We start from the raw sequence: 10082 nt of genomic DNA on the forward strand, positions 1-10082 counted from the left end.
GACTGTAGTGTGTGGAAGGGGGTATAGCTCAGTGGTAGAGCATTTGACTGCAGATCAAGAGGTCCCCGGTTCAAATCCGGGTGCCCCCTCAATAATAAACCTTTTATGTCCTTTTAGTAATATATATTTGCATGATATATTTAGGTAAACTAAAATGATTCACATAAAAAAAACACAGACAACTATTAAAGGACCCTGCATCTCTCTCTCTCTCTCTCTCTCTCTGTGTGTGTGTGTGTGTGTGTGTGTGTGTGTGTGTGTGTGTGTGTGTGTGTGTGTGTGTGTGTGTGTGTGTGTGTGTGTAGTCTTGCTCTAATAATATTGTAACAGCTGTTTTGCGTGTGAGGCATTTCTGTGGACTGGTATGAAAGCAAATGAGTAGCGTAATTCATTTCGAAATGTAATAGGTTAAATGACGACGCATTTCTGTATTTTCCAAGACATATGTGCAATGTTTGCTGCAGAATTAAAATTAAATCCTATCGAAACAAGTATTTCTAGAAGATTACAGTAAATGGTTAGAGGCCAGACTGATTTACTACAGATAGCAAGGACACTATACCTCTCACTATACGGTACATACAAAGCAGAAATAGGCAATAGCTCTTGTCATAAACATACACATCAGCTAAGGCACCTAAATGTTGTTTTAACATTTAATTGACTTTCACTTTTCACGCCAGAGACCCGGGTTCTATCCCAGACCCTGACATGTGTGTATATGTATAGTGTCTCATGTATAGAGTGTATCATGTGTGCATTTGTATGGAGTGTATAATGTGTGTATGTGTATCATGTGTGCAAATGTATGGCATGTGAGTATCATATGTGCCTATGTATACAGTGCATCATCTGTGTATATGTATGGAAGCAAGTTTTATGTGTTCATCAACTCCCAGTAGCTCAGAGGTTACATGACTCAACTATCACGCCAGTGACCCGGGTAATATCCCAGACCCTGACATATGTGTATCGAATATGTATAGAGTGTATCATTAACTGTGTGTCTGGAATGTATCATGTGTATAGAGTGTGTATGTGTATAGAATGTGTCATGTGTGCTTTTGTATAGAGTGTATCATGTGTTCGTATGTATGGAGTATATCATGTGTGCATATGTATGGAGTGTAAATGTATAGAGTGTATCATGTGTGCATATGTATGAAGTATATCGAGTGTGTATATGTAACATGTGCATATGTATAGAGTGTATCATATCTGTATATGTATAGAGTATATCATGTGTACATATGTATAGAGTGTGCACATGAGTGTATCATGTGTGCATATGTATGAAGTGAATCATGTGTGCATGTGTATGGAGTATATCAAGTGTGCATATATATGGAGTGTATATGTATAGAATGTATACATGAGTGTATCATGTGTGCATATGTATGAAGTGTATCATGTATGCATGTGTATATGTATACATGAGTGTATCACGTGTGTATATGTATAGAGTGTATCATGTCTGTATATGTATAGATGAGTGTATCATGTGTGCATATGTATTGAGTGTATATGTATAGAGTGTATCATGTGAGCATATGTATGGAGTATATCATGTGTGCAAATGTATGGAGTGTGTATATGTATGGAATGTATCATATGTGCATATGTATAGAGTGTATACATGAGTGTATCATGTGTGCAAATGTATGGAGTGTGTGTATCATGTGTGTATTTGTATGGAAGCAAGTTGTATGCGTTCATCAACCCCCAGTAGCTCAGAGATTACATGACTCAACTTTCATGCCAGAGACCCGGGTTTTATCCCAGTCCCTAACATATGTGTATTGTGTGTGTATTTGTATAGTATGTATCATGTGTGCATATGTATGGAGTGTATATGTAAAGAATGTATCAAGTGTGCAAAAGTATGAAGTGCATCATGTTTGCATGCGTATAGAGAGTATCATCAGTGCATATGTATGGAGTATATCATGTGTGCATTTGTATGGAGTGTGTGTATCATGTGTGTATATGTATGGAAGCAAGTTGTATGTGTTCATCAATTCCTAGTAGCTTACAGGTTACTTGACTCAACTTTCACACCAGAGACCCGGGTTCTATCCCAGACCCTGACATATGTGTATTGTGTGTGTGTGTGTGTGTGTGTGTGTGTGTGTGTGTGTGTGTATGTAAAGAATGTATCATGTGTGTATATGAATAGAGTGTATCATCAACTCTATGTATCATGTGTGCATATGTATGGAATGTATCATGTGTGCATATGTATGGAGTGCACCATATGTGCATATGTATGGAGTATATCATGTTTGCATATGTATGGAGTGTGTCATGTGTGCATATGTATGGAGTGTATCATGTCTGTATATGTATGGAGTATATCATGTGTGCATATGTATGGAGTGTATATCGTGTGCATATGTATGGAATGTATATGTATAGAGTGTATCATGTGTGCATAGGTATGGAGTATATCATGTGTGCATATGTATCTAGTGTATATGTTAGAGTGTCTCATGTGTGCATATGTATGGAGTGTATTATGTCTGTATATGTATGGAGTGTATCATGTGTGTATATGTATAGAGTGTATCATGTGTGCAAGCAAGATGCCTTTCATTGTATGTGTTTATCAGCTCACGTAACTCGCCTCTCATGCCATAGATCCAGGTTCTATCCCACACCCAGACTTGTGTGTATATGTATATTTTTGTGTGTGCATGTCTATGGGTATGGGTTGTATGGGTTCATCAACTCCCAGTAGCTCAGTGATACTTCACTTACCTCTCACGCCAGAGTCCCGGGTTCTATTCCAGACCCTGACAAGTGTGTGTGTGTATATGTAGAATGTATCATGTGTGCATACAGTATGTATAGAGTATGTGTATCATGTGTGCAAGCAAGTTGCCTTTTGTTGTATGTGTTCTCAGTAGTTACATGACTCACGCCAGGGACCCAGGTTCTATCCCAGACCCTGACTTGTGTGTATATGTATGGAGTATATCATGTGTGCGCATATCAAATAACTTTTATTGTCACATCATCAGTAGCACGTGCGCTATGATGAGTAAAAAGCTTAGGTGCTGGCTCCAGATAGTGGAAATACAATGACAGTGCAAACAGTGCAAGAACAACGACAGTGCAAAATGCAGACAGTGCAAGTTCAACGAGAGTGCAAAATACAGACAGTACAAAATACAACAGCATACTCCCAAAAAAAAAATGGACAATGTAAAATTGACAGCGATATGTACAATGAATAGGTGTACCCATAGCTGTAGGCAGTATTGTTTTAAGTATGAATTGGTTAAAGTGCAGTGCATGCTACATATTGATGGTGTGCAGTGAGGGGTATGGAATAGTCTGTGTGGGGTGTGTTAAGTGTTCATCAGCCTGATAGTCTGAGGGAAGAAGCTTTCCTTCAGTCGGCTAGTGCGTGATCGGATGCTGCGGAACCTGAGAGTAGCAGAGAGAAAAGTCTATGGCTTGGGTGGCTGGATGAATTCTCTTGGCTTTCCTCATGCACCGCCTGGTGTCGATGTCCTGGAGGGAGGGAAGCTCACCTCCTACTACGCGTCCAGCAGTTCGCACAATCCTATGTAGGTCTTTGCGATTGCTGCTGGTGCTATTTCCATACCAGGTGGTGATACAGCCAGACAGGATGCTCTCCACAGTGCAGGTGTAGAACGAGCGGAAGATGTGGGGGCTCATTCCAAACCTCCTGAGATGCCTGAGGAAGAAGAGGCGTTGTTGTGCCTTCCTAAGCACTGTGTCTGTGTAAGCAGTCTATGTCAAATCCTCAGCGATGTGGACTCCAAGAAACTTGAAAGTGCTGACTCTCTCCACTGGTGTACCGTTGATGGTGATGGGGGTGTGTTCTCTCTTCTCTCTCCTGAAATCCACCACCAGCTCCTTGGTTTCGCTGATGTAGAGTGAGAGGTGACACCACTGTGTCAGAGTGTGCACCTCCTCTCTGTAAGCAGTCTCATCATTATCGGTGATTAGGCCCACCACCGTTGTGTCATCAGCCAATTTAACGATGAGTTTGGAGCTATGTTTGGCTGTACAGTCATGTGTGTACAGGGAGAACAAGAGTGGGCTGAGAACCACAGCCCTGTGGAGCACAAGTGTTGAGGATCAGTGTGAATGAGGTGATGTTGTTCATTTTGACCACCTGGCGTCTGCTTGACAGGAAGTCCAGGATCCAGTTGCACAAAGAGCTGTGTAGACGCAGAGCCTGGAGCTTCACCACCAGCTTGGCAGGCACTATGGTGTTAAATGCTGAGCGGTAGGCCACAAACAGCATTCTCACATATGTGTTTTTGTTTTCCAGGTGAGACAGAGCAGTGTGCAAGGTAAAATCAATTGCATCATCAGTGGAGCAATTATTTCTGTATGCAAATTGCAGAGGGTCAGTGTGAGCAGGCAGTTCAGAGCAGATGTGGTTTTTAATCAGCTTCTCAAAGCACTTGCTGAAGATGGGTGTCAAAGCAACTGGACACCAGTCATTCAAGCATGTGGTTTTAGCTGATTTTGGTATGGGCACAATAGTAGCTGTCTTAAAGCATGTGGGAACCACAGAATGAGAGAGCGAGAGGTTAAAGATGTCCATGAAAACCCCCGCTAGCTGGTGTGTGCATGCTTTAAGTACATGTCCAGGGATGCTATCTGGACCCGTAGCTTTCCGGATGTTCACACGACGGAAAGATCTCGTTACATCCGCTACAGAAACAGAGAGTGTGCTGGCGGTTTCAGTATCGGCCGCGGGAGCGCACAGTGTGTGTGTGCGCTCTCCTGGGCTTCAAAGCGGGCATAGAACGAGTTGAGCTTGTCTGGGAGAGACGCAGCAATGTTTACAGTGGAGGATTTGTTACTTTTAAAGTCTGTGATGTAGTTAAGTCCCTGCCACATGCTCCTTGCGTTATTGGTGTTAAATTGACCCTCCACCTTGTCTCTGTATTGACGTTTTGCTGATTTGATGGTGTAATGGTGGCAATGTACAATTCAATATAAGTCATTAATTTGTGTAAACAATGAAGAAGAAAAAAATCCTTGCCGAGACGGGATACGAACTCAAGTCTCAAAGTGTCGGAGCTCGGCGATATAACCACTCGGCCACATGACACTTTTAAAAAATTCTTTTCCCACAGGACTCTTGATATACACCATTTCACCTCGGAAAACAACAAAAAAATAGCATTAATGACTTCTGCACAAAACAAATAAATTTACACTAAGGATTAAAGCAAAGAACTGTTCAGGCGCCAGACAGGATTGAAACCTGTCAAAAATATAAATTAAATTATGCACAATTACCCCTGATAACGTTAGTAGCAGGAGACAACCATCCATTACATACAAAATGAATGGGAATATATAATCGAACAACATTCAAATTTAACTCGGGTTATATTTCTCAACTAAAGTAACAGACAACAAAACACACGAAATATTCAGTCAACATCTTACATCAGCAAAGACTTAATGCCCAGTATTATTTATTCTTACTTCCACAAAGGGAAGAAAACACAACCAAAATAAACTGTAGCAACCACTTTCATAAAAAGGCAGTTTCACAATTTGGCAACAGTCCAGATCAAAAGCAAAAAACAAACAAAAATGAACAAGCGCCAACAAGCAAAACAAAATTACCCCAATCGAATTATTGAAAATAAAAATACAAAACAAACAAACGGGGAAAAATCTATACTCACACAAGGAAATTGAGTGTGTTGTGCTAGTGTCTGTGGATCCTGTACGAACTAGTTTTGGTAGTACCAGGATCAGCTTTCACCACAGATGACGTAGCCTCCGGAGGATACAATGTTTGAGGTGAAGATTTTAGACTTAAACGTAGCAGATTCGAAAGACTCTTACTCACAGAGATAACATCCAGGTGACCCAGGATTTTTTTTATCAACAACTCTGCGGAAGTACACTGGTTGGCGTTTGGGGATACGAGTCGGCCCCCTCCGTAAACGATCCAGCAAGATAACTTACAGTGCAGATTAGTACAGTTGCGCTTTAAAAAACATCGATCACCTTTTTTATCAGAACACTGTTATTCTGGCAAGTCGCGTCTCTGGAAAACTCGCTCCACCTTCGCTTCCGCTCAGACCATCTCCTTCCTCCAACCAACCCACAGAACACCTCCTCACTTCTCCCCTGGGTCCCTCTATTGATCCATTTCTATATTTTTTATAATTGAGGTATTTCCCTTTATGGACTCAAAAGGCGGGCGGTCTATCTGTGGTTGTTAAACCTCACATCACCACAATGGTTACCTGAGGTTGTAATTTGCTTGTTTTTGTTCCTCAGCATTTCTGGATTTATAGGCGGAAGCTCGCACTGATAGGGCTGTTCGAACTTCGCCATCGATCAATGGTTTTTGGTTGGGGTAGATACACACAGTTTTTGTTGAGACCACGTCTTCTATGCATTTTCTGATGAAGCATGTAACGGTGTCTGAGTACACTTCTATGTCGTCATCAGAAGCTGCCCGGAACATCTCCCAGTCCACGTGATTAAAACAGTCCTGATGTATGGAATCCGATTGGTCCGTCCAGCTCTGAAACGTCATAAGGGTGGGTGGTTCCCATTTCAGTTTCTGTCTGTAAGCAGGCCAGAGCAGAACAGAAAAGTGATCTGATTTTCCAAATTTGGAGGGATTTGTAGCCGTCCCGGAACGGAGAGTAGCAATGGTCCAGAATGCGGTCACCACGGGTGTTTGTGGTGATGTGTTAATAGTATTTTGGAGGGATTTTCCTGAGATTGGCGTTGTTAAAGTCCCCTGTAACAATAAACGCTGCCTCCGGGTGTGCGGGGTGGAGGTCGAAATCCACAGCGTCTTAGTCTGACGAGGACGCCGGCTCTCTTTCCTCTTTTCCGGCTGCGTTTCCGCCGTCGCTTCGGTTGTTTGACCCAGACAAAGGGCTCTGTTGCTGTATTTGTAAACAGAACGTCATTAAAGAACTCAAACTCCGGTCTTCGATGTGCCACGAGGGAGCCAATTTCCCGAAGTATGTGTCTGTCGTAGGTAACGAGAGTGTGTACATCCAGCAAAAAAAACGACAAAAATACAAGTAAAATACACAAAACAAAACAAAGTTTGCTGGGAGCTCGCAACACGGCGGCCATGCTCAGAGCCATCTTGATGACTTCATGACTTCATGTATGAAGTGTATCATGTGTACATATAAATGAATTGTATCATGTGTGCATAAATATGGTGTGTATATGTATAGAGTGTATCATCAACTGTATGTATGGAGTGTATCATGTGTGCATATATATGGAGTGTATCATGTCTGCATATGCACTTGATATGATTGAGCACGACTGGGCACTCATCTGTAATCAGTAATAATCCAATCAGAATGATCCTAGTTTACTATAAATGGATCATTTTCTTCCTACTGCACTGTCTTCGTTTGGCAGAATGCTTCCCACTACAAACGCTCCAGCATTTAACCTACGCTTCAGCATTGTTTAACCTTTCGACGTGGAAGAACAAACAAACAAACAACAACAACTTCAGCCAGAACCCCGCTCTCCCCAAAACTACAGCCGCTGCCTCGCCAGCAATCGAGCCTTAATTACAGCAAGATGCCGGCCCACCAGCTCTTCCAACTTCTACTCCAACTGCCCCACACAACGCAAGCCACAACTTCGACTAAACTCAAGACGCCGGCGATCCAAGCCATTTTTATGAAGCCAGGCTCTCACTGATATCCTAGAGGTCCACTTTCGGTAACGTACGTGCTTTAAGGGGAAGCCTCGCTAGATAACTACACTCTAACAAAGACTAAACATTTTATAAAGGTTTTGAAAGACGAGACCAGCGTGAATAGAATGATTTTAATAAAGAACTCACCTCTCAACCTCCCGCCTGTGCACAGATCCATAACTTTCTGACTGTTAAAGTAGTTCGATTGCAACTGACCAAGCAATCTATTCCACAAACATTAGTCCACAACATATTCATACGTTGATAAACGTCCATGGAAGGGTGCACTGTTATTACTCAAACCAGCTGCTGGTGCGCATGCAGCAGAATAGTCTTTCAGGCATAAATACTATAGCGATTTTGGTTGACAAAATGGCCGCTGACCTTTTGCACTCTGACTGATACTCCAAGGATCCAATAGCTGAAAGGAGAAGTGTCACCATCCAATGAGCTTTCCAAACTTTAGATGGTCCCGCCTTATCTCTTGACAGTTTCATGAATGGACAAAGACTTTGTGAATGAATCGGGCCAGATACGCTCAAGATTTTTCAATCATTTTAAGATTCCAAACGTGATGATATTTATCATGGATTTAGTAAAAGCCCATGATAAACATTACATTCACACAGTTCCTACTAAGTGGTGAGATTGTTTTTTCAATTTAAGGGTTTGATGTTGGCAGTTGATATTTACATTTTATATAAAAAAAAATTCTGCCACATCTAATCTGATAGCCATTGAACTAATGAAAAGAGCATTACCCAGCCAGTGAAAAACATTCAACACCTAAAGCATTGAAGCTCTTTTGTAACATGCCAATAGCTACTCGTATATCAATACATATGAGTGCCATAGTCAAGTTTATAATGGCTAGTCAGTGGGATGTGAAACGGCAAAGAAACAACTTCCTGCTTGACCGCTACGAACAAGGAGGACATTTCTGGCAATGGAGTAACGTTTCATCCGTTGACTCTGTGTTAGATACATTTTGCTTTTAAACAAACTTCTATATCACTAAGGGGTTTAAACTCCATTCCACTCTACTATCATCTCACCTGCTCTTCAAGAGGTACTTCCAGGACCACCAGCCAAGACACGCCCCATATCCTTAGCTCTCCATCCATCTGCCACCATGCAGGGGGACGAATGTCCACTTCTACAACCCTTGCACATCGTGACATCAAAGCTATTGTAACATGTATTAACAAAGGCGCTTCCAGTCTCAGTTGCCCACACACTTATGAAGACACCTCGCATAAATATCAGCTAAAACATTTAATTATGTCTGCTGTACTTGTACCATGTTGTGAAGATTTAATTCCTGATTGTCTTGTACTCTCATTTTAGAGATCATGACTGCCGGCTCCAGAAACTGCCCTTATTCAACCCATCACACTCTACATCCATTCCAAATGCATTCACACTCTTCGCAAAGATGCATTTCCCCTCATACAGCCCATACACTTGATGCCATATTCACACTAGCCTTTTTGGTTTTTAAGAAGTCTGAACTAACATAATTTCAATCCCACATTCCACCCCATTATAGCTGATCTAACTTTGCAGTATGAAGAAGCTCTGTCTTTCTCTATTAAGCAAACGGATCATTTACACAAGGGCACTCTATTTACATTTTGACAGCTTTCTTACACCTCAAGAGAACAATACCACATCAGGGAAGCCCAGCTGATCCTCTCCAGCCGACCTCCACCCAGATGCATTTCTAGGCCTCTTCCCCTCTTTTCTTACTTTAATTTTCCCTCCAAACTCAAACTAACCCTTACTTCCATTTACTCTTTTTCACCACAGCTCTGACCCATCTAGGGGTCACCCAAGTTTTAATTGCTGTAGCAGCAATGCCCTAAACAAACTCATATACACTTACACTTCAGATACCACTCTTGTCACACTCCCCCGCATAAATACAGCAGCGGGAGCACACATTGCCTTCATACTGAGCCACTGCACCTCTGCAGCAGCAGAGACGCTCAGCTGAGCTACACCCTCTTATAGCGTAACGGCAGTGACGCTCTAGCCAACCCCTTATTCACTCTCACCTCCACATATCACTAATGACAGTATTTTTCATTCTTACGGGAACATAACCATCCAATACAGACTACCACTGCACCTCTGCAACTGCAAAGACGCTTCGCCAAGTTGCATTCACCAATAGCACCACGGCACTGACACTCTAGCTGAGCCCCTCTTTTACTTAATCTCTACATATCACTACTGACTCTCACCTCTACATATCACTAACGACAGTATTGTTCATTCTTACAGGATCATGCATAACTATCCAATACTGACTACCACTGTACCTCTGCAACAGCAGAGACGTTCCACTAAGTTACATTCACCTATAGCACCACTGCACTGG

General features: G+C 42.0%; 1 non-coding gene across 1 annotated transcript; it reads left to right on the plus strand.

Annotated features, from left to right (window-relative positions):
- Window positions 1–17: 17 nt before the first annotated feature.
- On the plus strand, window positions 18–89 carry trnac-gca (transfer RNA cysteine (anticodon GCA)). Its single transcript has one exon. It is a non-coding gene; the product is annotated as a tRNA-Cys (tRNA).
- The last annotated feature ends 9993 nt before the right edge of the window (window positions 90–10082 follow it).

The sequence above is a fragment of the Danio aesculapii genome, chromosome 21 (assembly GCF_903798145.1).
Source record: "Danio aesculapii chromosome 21, fDanAes4.1, whole genome shotgun sequence".
NCBI lineage: Eukaryota > Metazoa > Chordata > Actinopteri > Cypriniformes > Danionidae > Danio > Danio aesculapii.